The sequence below is a fragment of the Notolepis coatsorum genome, assembly GCF_963971535.1.
Source record: "Notolepis coatsorum genome assembly, chromosome: 16".
Lineage (NCBI taxonomy): Eukaryota > Metazoa > Chordata > Actinopteri > Aulopiformes > Paralepididae > Notolepis > Notolepis coatsorum.
In genome coordinates this window covers 38,213,969-38,226,544 of record NC_140180.1, presented here as the reverse complement: position 1 = coordinate 38,226,544, position 12,576 = coordinate 38,213,969, and the positions used below count along the sequence as shown (strand labels likewise).

General features: G+C 42.8%; 1 long non-coding RNA gene across 1 annotated transcript; it reads right to left on the bottom strand.

Annotated features, from left to right (window-relative positions):
• Positions 1 to 9,676: 9,676 nt before the first annotated feature.
• LOC311242624 lies at positions 9,677 to 11,050 on the bottom strand. The gene is made up of 3 exons (XR_014620625.1): positions 10,912 to 11,050; positions 10,565 to 10,660; positions 9,677 to 9,862 (listed from the first exon to the last, which is right to left on the bottom strand). It is a non-coding gene; the product is annotated as an uncharacterized lncRNA (long non-coding RNA).
• Positions 11,051 to 12,576: the final 1,526 nt, after the last annotated feature.

Here is a 12,576-nt window from a genome sequence, read left to right as displayed (position 1 = left end):
ACAATACATGTCCAACCATGAGCTCTATGAGCCTTTTCAATCCGGCTTCAGAACTCAACACAGCACAGAGACCGCCCTCATCAAATTTACCAACGACCTCCTCCTTGCAGCTGACTCTGGCCACATTAGCATCCTCATCCTCCTTGACCTTTCTGCAGCATTCGACACAGTCTCCCACTCCATCCTCCTCAACCGCCTATCCAACAACCTCAGCATCACCGGCTCAGCACTCTCCTGGTTTCAATCCTACCTCACCACCCGGACACAGTATATCACCATCGGCGATTCCAGTTCCACCCTGGCCCCAGTCAACCAAGGCGTCCCCCAAGGCTCCGTACTTGGCCCAATCCTATTCACCATCTACATGCTCCCCCTCGGTCAGATCATCCGCCGCCATGGCCTCAGCTTCCACTCCAATGCCGACGACACTCAACTCTACCTCTCCACCAAACCATCCACCCATCTCCCCCCACACTCCCTTATCAACTGCCTTCACGAAATAAAAACCTGGATGTCATCTAATCTCCTCAAGCTCAACAACAATAAAACCGAGCTCATGGTTGTGGCACCCAAGGCCCTGCTCCGGAAGGTTGGGGATCTCACCCTCAACATTGACGGCTGCTCCATCTCCCCATCCCCTAAGGACCGCAACCTGGGCGTTATCCTGGACTCCACCCTTTCCTATCAATCCCATGTCAATTCCCTCACCAAATCCGCCTTCTTTCACCTCCGAAACATTTCCAGACTCCGACCATCACTTTCCGACACCACAGCTGAGACCCTAATCCACGCCTTCGTCACCTCCCGCCTGGACTACTGCAACGGGGTCCTGTCCGGGGTCCCAAGCAAAACCCTGGACAGGCTCCAGTATGTTCAAAATTCAGCTGCCAGGGTTCTAACCCGCACCAAACCCTGGCAGCACATCACCCCCATCCTCATCCACCTCTACTGGCTCCCCATCAAATCCTGCATCACCTACAAAACCCTCCTGCTCACCTACAAATCCCTTCACGCCCTGGCACCTCAGTACCTCACTGACCTCCTCCACCCCTACACTCAGTCACGGTCCCTGCGATCCACGGACACTGGTCAGCTCTCCATCCCCCGAACCAGACTACGGACATTCGGGGACAGAGCTTTCAGTATGGCAGCTCCCACCCTCTGGAACTCCCTCCCCGCAGAACTCCGCACCGCCCCAACTCTGGACTCATTTAAAAAACTGCTCAAAACCCACCTCTTCAACCTGGCCTTCAACCACTAACTTTCTCACTTTATATGTATATGTTGTGTCTGTCCACTATGTTTGTTAATTTGTTACCCCCCCCCCCCTTATGTAAAGCGACCTTGGGTCCTCTGAAAGGCGCTATATAAAACAAAGTATTATTATTATTATTATTATTATTATAAGCTGATTCTGCAAGGTTCAAAACTCATTAATTATCACCTTCCTTTTTCACTTAAACTACTTCACTGAACTGTCTTCTGTCGCCGACCCGCATATGGGACGTTTTTAGGACGATTTGCCCACCAGCACTTTGGCGACCCCTAGTGGCTCGGGTGTGCATATTTTGTAATACTATATATATATCGAATTGAAGGCTTATTTGTTGCCTGTCGATAGCGACAAAATCCGCTCAGTGGTTCTCGAGTTACATGCCGGTATTTGAGGCTTGTGCATAGTACATGGTATTGCGCAAAATACCACTCCCGACTCAGGCTGCAGTAGTTCCGTCAATCTAGATCCGATCTCGAAAATTATTGTGGATCGTTGTAGCCACTGAGTGTGGCTTACCAATGAAACACCACATGGGGATGTATGAATCTAAAAAACAAAAAAAAAACTAACGAACAGGAAGAGAAAAACAACCGAATGAATTGAACTCTATGAGAAAACTCAGTTTTTCTTTTGTACACAGTTTACCAAAAATCACTCCTAATCACTCATTTCTGAATGGATCTTTATGAAATGTGGACATGTACTACACAAGGCTTCAGGCTATGGGTCCATATGGATTTGTAAGCCATACCACCTTCTGGGGAAATACTACCTCTGGACTACTAACTACTACAGAAAAACTTGAGTAACAAGTTTTTAACAGTATGTAGCAGGGTGGATTATCCCTGCTTCGTGGGAACGGGTGGGCACAATCACTGGGTAGCGAGACACAGTAGAGCTCTGTCTAACTGCACCTCCGTCTTTGAGTCTGGAGCTTCAACTGGAGGCTGGCAGTGCGAGTGGATGGGGCCCGGGATTTACCAACCTGGTCTGGTACTCTGGTCTTCCTCCCCTGCAGCAGGGCGGTCAGCAGTACTCCCCAACACGCTCCCACGTCCCCCAATTACTCCTACAACCCGCCCACACCTAGTGACTGAATTGTAAATAAATAACTTGGTTCCCCCCGCAAGCAGTACCCTCCCTCAGTGACACTAGAAACCTTACAATAAAAAGGGAAAGGTGGAATAGGAAGGGGTTAATGGTATTAACGTTACCCACACCAAAAGAGTTGTTAAACGGCTCATGAATGGACACGCACACAGAACTCCCATCTAATTCTTTAATGCTATGTTGTACTGTTCAGTTACACAAATTAATGGGAGTGCTCTAATGGACTGTAGTCCTACCATAACTCCATGTGTAACTCAATACCTTATGTCTACGTATATTCTACACACACCTCCGTGTTAGTGCCTGGAGTAATATACTTTAATGTGTTTTACTCATCACCCACGTCTGGGTCAACACCCTGTATAATACCTCTGACAGGCTTTAATTATACGGCCAGAATAATACCTCTCTAGGCTTTACTTATAAGGCAACAGGTCTGTAACCTCCCCACAGGGAAAGGGTTAATTAGATGGGAAAATATTATTAAACACACACGTTATCTCACTCAAAAGAAATCAAAATGTGGGCCCACAAATACCTAACAAAGTCCTATGCTAATGCCGGCATGTATTGTTAATGGGGTACCCCTAGAACTGTGGTTAGCAACGTTAGCTACGCCTGCAGGCTGCACCACACTGTGTACTGTGTAATAGATCCGGAGCATTGATGCTCAATTGTACTCAACCCAAAATGGCGGCCGCGCCGCACCACCACCGTCCGGGTGGCAAGTTGGCATCAAACGCTCTCGGCGAGGGTGCTAGCAGGTGGAGCTGGAGCAGAGAGGCAGTGCTGGGCTGAGAGCGTGTGCTGGGGGATGGCGACCTCTGTTGGTCGGGACGAACTCCCGTGCGCTGAAGGCAGCCTGGTGCAGATCTGGGTGTAGACAGTCGGAGCAGACTGGTTGTAGGCAGCTGGTGCTGGGTCCACGCGCGTATCTAAACTCGCCCTCACTAACACTGCAGCTACACTCTGGGTCCCCAAACAGCCCTCCTGCTAGCCGGGATATATGATAACGCAGGGTGTTTCTAAACACCGGTCCTCTTCACGCCACGCTGGCAGGGCACCTCACTAGAGGGAATAACTTTAACTTAAACCCCTCAGGGCGATACCGCATTCCTTCTAGGATAACTCGTTGTATCGCTAGGGTATTCAGTAGGGAAACATGCAACACGCTTCTACGTTTACTGTTATAGGATAACCCGTCGCTCGCTCCGGTGGGGCTCTCCGGTGGTTCTTTAACGGGGCTATTACAAAGCACCTCCCGTTGTAGCTGCGACCGTTCACGGCGACATCCCAAGCCGAAGAGGCTCGCCTTCCCTCTTCCGTCCCCATTTACTTGCTCCCCCGGCTCTCTGGTACGCTCTCTGCCTGCCACCGCCCCCTGCTGGTCACCAACTAGCCACACAGGGAGGCTGGGTGAGTGAATATGGTCCAGCGATACTGTTCATAATCCATATTCCAGCGAGAGGACAAGGAGGAGCCTGCGTCATTGTTCAAGGGAATATTAATGGAAACTAATTAGAATGTCTTGGTGCACAAAGGGGAGATAAAAGGCAAGTCAGCACATCTGAATAATAGGCATATTTTCAGGTTGCTACAAGTAGGCTAACATGAATCTTTTTTCTGGAATCAGAAACTTCAGAATGTCATCTTTCAAAAGAGACCAGGCTCATGCATGTGCTATAAGTATAAAGTATGTTGTTTTGGTTTGCAAAAAAAGTATGCAGTCCTCAAGTTCAAGTAAAAAAATTGCCACTTTTCTGCCCGCTTGATAAGAGGTTAAACCCTCAAATATCCCAGACTTGGCCACATTCCACTTTGACAACCACCTGAATCACTCAAGATCTCCAGTGTCCCTGTTCTCCCAGCTTCCCCTACTAACAATCTACAAGCTCTCCTCAGCCACGACTTCAGCCTACCTTCAGCCTGCTTAGCTACCCCACACACACTCAGTTCAATACACTACACTGTAAACCCGAATAAGTTTCCAGAACTTAAAAAAATTGAGGCCATACCATGCCTCAATTTTTTTAAGTTGATAAACTCAAATGTTTTCAGTTGGCTAAGACTTACAATTCTCAGTTAAGGCAACTCAAATATGGTCTGTTACTGTGACTTAAGGTTCTCAGTTAAGTCAAATCAAATATGGTCAGTTACTCTGACTTACAGTTCTCAAGTGGAGTCAACTCAAATATGTTCAGTTACTGTGACTTACAGTTCTCAGTTAAGGCAATTCAAATATATTCAGTTACTGTGACTTAAGGTTCTCAAGTGGTGTCAACTCAAATATGTTCAGTTACTGTGACTTACAGTTCTCAGTTAAGGCAATTCAAATATATTCAGTTACTGTGACTTAATGTTCTCAAGTGGTGTCAACTCAAATATGTTCAGTTACTGTGACTTACAGTTCTCAGTTAAGGCAATTCAAATATATTCAGTTACTGTGACTTAAGGTTCTCAAGTGGTGTCAACTCAAAATGTTCAGTTACTGTGACTTACAGTTCTCAGTTAAGGCAGTTCAAATATGTTCAGTTACTGTGACTTAAGGTTCTCAAGTGGTGTCAACTCAAATATGTTCAGTTACTGTGACTTACAGTTCTCAGTTAAGGCAATGCAAATATATTCAGTTACTGTGACTTAAGGTTCTCAAGTGGTGTCAACTCAAATATGTTCAGTTACTGTGACTTACAGTTCTCAGTTAAGGCAGTTCAAATATGTTCAGTTACTGTGACTTAAGGTTCTCAAGTGGTGTCAACTCAAATATGTTCAGTTACTGTGACTTACAGTTGTAACGCTCCAAGATCAACTCATGCCTGGGAGAGAGAATGTCCCAGGCAGAGAGCCACCAGCGGCCACCTGCAGACAATGCACTCAGCCCTGAACATGTTGGTTCAAATCAATAACGTCCTAATGTGGCAATTAGTGTCCTTATTACAAATGTTGTCTGTTTAGGGTTGTTCTGTGTTAGTATTCTTATTCTGTGTTTTGGTATTTAGCCTGTGTGTGTTCTTTGATGGTTGTATTGTATTTTGTATTGTATCAGTTCTAGTGTGTCTTCCCCCAGCTGTTGATCGTTGGTAATCATTGTTAATTAGGTTGAGTATATTAGGTTGTCCTGTTCCCACTTCCTGTTGTGGCGTCACACCTCCGTGTTACCTGTTCGTTTGTACCTTGCTGTCGTCTGCCTTGCCCTGCTGTTGTACTTAGAGTCAGTAAGTGATATTTTATACTGTTTTTGTCATCTTTGTTTTCGTATCACAGTCCGTGTTTGTAGTTAGCGCCAGCGCCGCTGTGCCTTTTGTTTTGTATTGTTTATATCCCTGCCTTGCTCCTGCCTTGAGTTCTATATTAAAGAACACCGTTGAGAAGAGCAACCACCGTCTCCTTTATACTGTCTAACCGCATATTGGGTCCTTCTTCATGCCGAATCGTAACAACAGTTCTCAGTTAAGGCAGTTCAAATATGTTCAGTTACTGTGACTTAAGGTTCTAAAGTGGTGTCAACTCAAATATGTTCAGTTACTGTGACTTACAGTTCTCAGTTAAGGCAGTTCAAATATGTTCAGTTACTGTGACTTAAGGTTCTCAAGTGGTGTCAACTCAAATATGTTCAGTTACTGTGACTTACAGTTCTCAGTTAAGGCAGTTCAAATATGTTCAGTTACTGTGACTTAAGGTTCTCAAGTGGAGGCAACTCAAATATGTTCAGTTACTGTGACTTAAGGTTCAACCTTAAATCCATGTGATTAAGTTAACAGAACTCAACGACATTGAGGCCATCCCATGCCTCATTTCTTTTAAGTTAATCAACTAAAATGTTTAAGTTAATCAACTCAAATATTTGCAGTTACTATAACTTAAGGTTCAGTTTTAAAATCCATGTGAAAAAGTTTACAGAAAAATAACTACACAAGCACATATCAACTTCAAACAACTATTTTTTTTTCTATTCAAAGAGTATAAAAGAGTATACATATATAATCTGTATGTTAGCAATGTACAATAACACTGTAAACACCGTACACTGTTTTTGGACTATATATGTTAACAATACCGACCAGGTATTAGTGCCTTGCAAAGTGCAGATATGAAGTTTTCCCCTTTTTTTGTATGCATTTAGGAGGTTTTGTTCTTCATCGAAACTATTTATCTTACAAAAACATTGTGTTACAACTTCAAACTCTTTATATTTATTTCTATTCAAAGAGTATACATCTATTTATCTTACAAAAACATTGTGTTGCCCTCTCCAACATTATGGCAATGTTAAAATTGAAAATATATATATATAGAAAATATATATAGAAAATAAATACATGCATGTTATAACATGTACATACAATGTAATGTATATTACACATTTAATCCCTCTGGTCACAATAGTGTAATAATGTTTGTTATAAGGCTCTGAAAATGTTACTGAATGATGTATCAATGTATTTCCAGCAAATATTGAAATAATAAAGGGTCTCAATATGTGCAGTGCACATGACCAGAGCCGTTTACATCCTGGCTGAATTACTCAAATTTGTATAGTGTGGTCATAGAATGAGCAAACATGTTGACGGCAACTATTGTGACCGTTGGGATAACACAGTGTATCTATGTACAGTACAGAATAAAATGTATAGATTATCTGAAAATTGTCAATCCGCTTGGCACATGTAAAATTCACAAACGTTGTGCTGTATATTGGGTCCTGCCAATGTGGAACCAAAATACCAATCCACATTACATGCTATACAGCTGGCAATACTGTTAATAGTGCACATACCTACATATGGAAATGCAGCTGCATGTATTTGCTCCATGATGTATCATGGAACAAGATGGTGTTTTCATTGAAAGAGTTAGTCAGAATGTCAGAGGCACCATCCGTCATTTAGAGCAGGCTATGTTTGCAGAATGATAACTAGAACACTACAGTACTCTGTACTAAGAACACTATACAGTACACTAACTATACTGCCCTGTCAAGGCAGACCGCAGTAACTTCCAAACAGTGAAACTGAGAAAAATGGCTTTAAAGTTTTTTGACTTGCCATCCAAAATGTGTTATAGGTAGATAGATGACAGTACCCAGATTTAACATGTATTAATGAAGTAATCTTTAGGCATACAAAAATATGACGTAGTTATTTTAATTAACCCCAAAAAAGCAGATACTGCACTCTGCTGCACGATTTCCTTAAATAATTATACAGGTAATGTACAGGCAAAGTGCAGTAACTTCAAATGCAATGTTGTTTTCCCTCCAGCTTTCATAACTTCACCTAGCCATTTTATTTGGATCATCATCATTCCAATATATTCAGGTATTAAATTTCATTTTCAAAATGGCTAGGTTAAGTTATGAAAGCTGGAGGGAAAACAACATTGTATTTGAAGTTACTGCACTTTGCCTGTACATTACCTGTATAATTATTTAAGGAAATCGTGCAGCAGAGTGCAATATCTGCTTTTTTGGGGTTAATTAAAATAATTATGTCATATTTTTGTATGCCTAAAGATTACTTCATTAATACATGTTAAATCTGGGTACTATCATCTATTTACCTATAACACATTTTGGATGGCAAGTCAAAACACTTTAAAGCCATTTTTCACTGTTTGGAAGTTACTGCGGTCTGCCTGGGTTTTGAGTGTGATTTTGTAGTTACTGCAGTTTTTAAAACCCCATATCTCCAAAACTGAGCGACATTAACATCTGAAACTTGGTCACAAGATAAAACATTTATTGACAAGGTCAATTTCACTCATAACTAAATTTTTACTTTTTTCAAGTTACTGCGGTTAGCCCTTGACAGGGCAGTATACTACTGCCTACAAGGTCTCAAGGATACAGTCCCACTCTCAGCATACAAGATCGATGGTCTGCTGCTGCTGACTCCCAAGCGATTCATTCAAGTGAAACGGAACTGAGTCCAGCTAATGGTGAATAGTTATTTTATTAATCAATTATTGTGTCTTTATTCACTCTAGTTGTGTAATTGACCAGTTCATATTCTGTATAAGTTCATATTCTGTATATGTTAATAATAACGCTTCTGTGTTGCGTTTATGGCTCCTGGTATATCGCCTTGTACTCTGTACTGAGAACACTAACTCTACCACTGCCTACAAGCAATGGAAGCAGTCAGAGCAGAGTGGCATTTATGCCCATTGCCTCCTATTGTTCCTCGAGAAACAAACGTTTGGGACTTGGATGTTGCCTTTGAGATTCTGATAAACTCTTTCAACTCTAAAACTTACTTGGATGAAATTACAATAATGCCAGCTATAGACGGTTAAGAAAATTCGAACTGTAAAACTCCCAAATGTAAACATATTACATAAAAAATAAAGAACAAGGTACATTGAGTAGTTTGGACCTATTGGCTGAACATCTGCAAAGTAGTACAGCAACTTTTGAAGGTATTATTTTGACATGACAAGACATTTCAGATGAGTTTCTATAGACACACTTTTGAGGTGTTGGTAAGTGCTTTGGGGTAGTGCATAGATTAGTCCAAACATTACAGGAAGGAATCACCAAATCTGGGGAAGCTGATCATGATATGACTTTCAATGACAATAGAGATTGTCACAGGCTGGTAGTGAACTGGACTTGTGTCATGATCACTGATTACAGTAAGGAATAGAAACTCATCTGAAAGAAGGATGTGGGGTGAGGTATTAATTTCTTTGTCATGTCAAAATAATACCTTCAAAAGTTTAATGCAAGAGCGGTCAGGTGACGTAGCGGAGATTGCGTTCGTCACCAACGCTGGAGACACTGGATTTGCGTGTTCGAATCCAACTCCCTGCGTTGTCACCAGCTTGGCTGGCCGTTCACACTAATACAATTCGGCAGTATTAGGGGGTGGGGAAGCTGGCGGGTGGGAATCTGGCGTTGTGGACAGCGACGCCTACAGGTCAGGTCTCGGCGCTTGCTAAGCGGGGCAGGACTTGGTGGAGATAGCGTGCCCTCCCACGCGTTACACTTCACCAATGAGAGCCCTCGCTGCCAAGTGAAAAGACGTCACTGGCTGTCGGCGCATGTCTCGGGGGAAGCGTGCGATCGACTCGGGACGCCCTTATACCGACTCGTAGGAGAACATGCATACAGCACCAGGTAGGGGAGGGGGGGGGGGGGGAATTGGCACAACGACTAATTGGGACGGGGAGAAAATCCATTGAAAAATCAGAAGAAAAAAAAATGATTGCATCATCAAGTCATTCTTGAGAGTCTGCAACCTGGGCAACAGTTTACCAGCTTCTAGACCTAGTAAAATCTTCTGAATGAATTCAAAAGTGTTGGTAAGTCCCTTGGGGTAGCTGAGGTGTAGTGCATAGATTAGTCCAAACATTACCAGGAAGGAATCACCAATCATAGATTGTCACAGGCTGGTAGTGAACTGGACTTGTGTCATGGTCACTGATGACAGTAAGGAGGGCCACTGCAACACCCTGAAGCTCTGGCTCATCAGGCGTGTCCTGAAGGAATGAAAGAGACATAATAATCACAAATAAATCCATGGTTTCTACAAAGTGCAGCACAAAGCTAAGTACCGTAATTCCTCTAATAGTAACCGGTATTCAAATACAAGCCGGGTCTCTATTAATGGCCGGGTGCGCTCTTGAGCTAAGCAATTATAAGCCGGCCTCCTAATACAAGCCGGGTTACTAATATACTGAGCTGCATACTGAGCTAGTTACTTGATTTCACTTTGAAAACGTTGAAATGACCAGTGACCACCTGTAATTGCACTGTTTACTATTTCATACAGTACTTGGTTTCAATAAATGAACCCAGTACATTTTACTGGGTTCAAACTGACACAAAATGTTGCTTTATTCATTATGATCTGTTTGAAAATTAGAAATATAGGCCTCTCTCTTATACATGCCTCCTCCTAATACAAGCCTGGTACCCGCTACAGTTGAAACAAATACAAGCCGGGGTTACTATTAGAGGAATTACGGTATATGGAGTTGTGTTTGTAAGTTGTTTATATTTTAGTTAGAACTATTTTTTTGGTGAGAAGGTTATTTTTATTTAACCAGGTTAGTCCCGTCGAGATCAAATATCTCTTTCACAAGGGAGACCTGGAAGGAAGGAAGACTGATACTTAGCATTTTGATTAACTGTTCACTTAATATACAGTTGTACTGTAAATTATTTTCACTCGGACTCACTGTGCAGGTTTTGAAAAATCCAGAGACTTCCTCATGCAGATACACAGGCAGGGCATGGAGAACAGTGGTACGCCTGGTGTGAACATCATGGATTTCCTATTAAGATGTAAGATTAAGAAGAAAAAAAGAATTGTATTATATGGAAATGTTTACTGAACAAAGCGGATTTTAAACAGTCCAATCAGATATGTCCACAAATAACATGTTCACATCTTTAATGCAATCAGAAAAATGGCAAACACAATGGTGGACTAATTGTAAAATTCAAAAGCTCATTTGAATCATTGAACCTGTTCAATGTTACAGAGGTTCGACCTATGACATGTCATGTATAATAATCTATTCACCTGTTCATCGTGGATTTTTTAAATGTGAGCCAAAGCATCTGCCGTGTTCCCAGTTTTGGACGCCTTCTGTCTGAATAACGTCATCAGTCGAGGAAGATGGCGGTCAAGCTCAGCGTAGAATGTGTTGGGCAGGTTCTGGTTGGCAATCAGCTGGAACTCTGCATACACCTATATTTAAAAACAGCAGGACAATATAGTATATCAACATCAATTAGTCACTTCAACTTGGTGGATCTCTTACTTTGTTTGGTTTGGGCTTCAGAGCATGACGGCGGGATTTCTGGTCAACCATGTCATTACATGCTTTGCGGAATCGGTCGCTGATGACTAGCTCGCGGGGGCGCACAGAACACACACGCAGATGCGCCGCTAGAGTATATAAACCAGGCTTAAGAATCACAAGTTTCACTTTAAAACACACAGAATGTGCCAAATGTTAACACAGGAAAGAGAGCTGATCTATATTACCTCAGACTCCATTTTGAGAGCAGGCCAGAGGTCCATGAGCTCTTTCACTGGTGGGCTGGACTTCACTATGGTCTGTCGGCGCAGGGCAAATGTGGTCTGCATCAGCTTTCTAATGAGGGGCAGGTTCTTCTCAGTCTTCTTGACTTCTTCAGCAATTGTCTGCCTCAACTGCTCAAGCCTCAAGGAATCCTCTCCTTGGGGATAGTTGGGTAGGAAGTTTACTTCTGCTCGCTTGGGTCTTTTAATGTTGGAATGTGAAGGTTCGCCATCAGGATTGCTTCTACCTCTTTTTCCAGCATTTACAGTGACCTCCTCACATCCTGCCCGTCTCAGCTTGTTCCTGAAATTGCCCATCTTGAATTTGATGCTGTTCTTCCATCCATTGCAGCCGGTCTCAGATCCTGCTTCCTTCAAGCAGGGATGTTTGGCGACAAGAGCCGCAGAAGCCACTGCTATCTCTTTATCACTTGGATAAGCCTTGAAAGCATACATTGTAGATGCAAGCTTTTCTAAGATGTCGTGCTTTAGGTCTCTTGTCAACTTAAGGTGTCTCTTGTTCTTCTCAAATTCGTTGTTTCCGTCTCTAAGTTTCAGCTCAACATCGAATGCAAATGTAGGAACTGGAAAAGGACCTGGAGGCCATCTGCTTAGACGTTCTGGAGATGACCTATCTGAAAGTATATCAACGTTCTGGAGATGACATATCTGAAAGTATATCAGTAGATGCGAGAGAGCTGGAGTCGAGCGATGTGCACAACAGCTTTTTGTGGCAATTCCGTAATGTCATCAAGGGAAGTAAGTTTCCCATCAAAGTCTGGATCTTCATACAGCAAACTGAAGTCAAGGTCTATTTCCAACTGTTCTTTTATAATCTTGATCAGTGCATCAACAGAGGCGGGTCGTGAACTGAGTTTTAATTTTCTAGCCCGGTCTGTCTCAACAACACGAAGGATCATGGGTTGTGGGGAGGCAGCTGCCATTGTGCTATGGAAACTTGAATGAATCGCTTGGGAGTCAGCAGCAGCAGCAGCAGACCATCGATCTTGTATGCTGAGAGTAGGACTGTATCGTTGTGACCAGACTGCAGGTAGATGGACAGTGGACAGATGTGGTCCGGTCGACAGACAGCAGCTCAAGGACCTAAGGAGTAGTCATAAACACAACACAGAAAGCGTCATTATTAACATATACAGAATA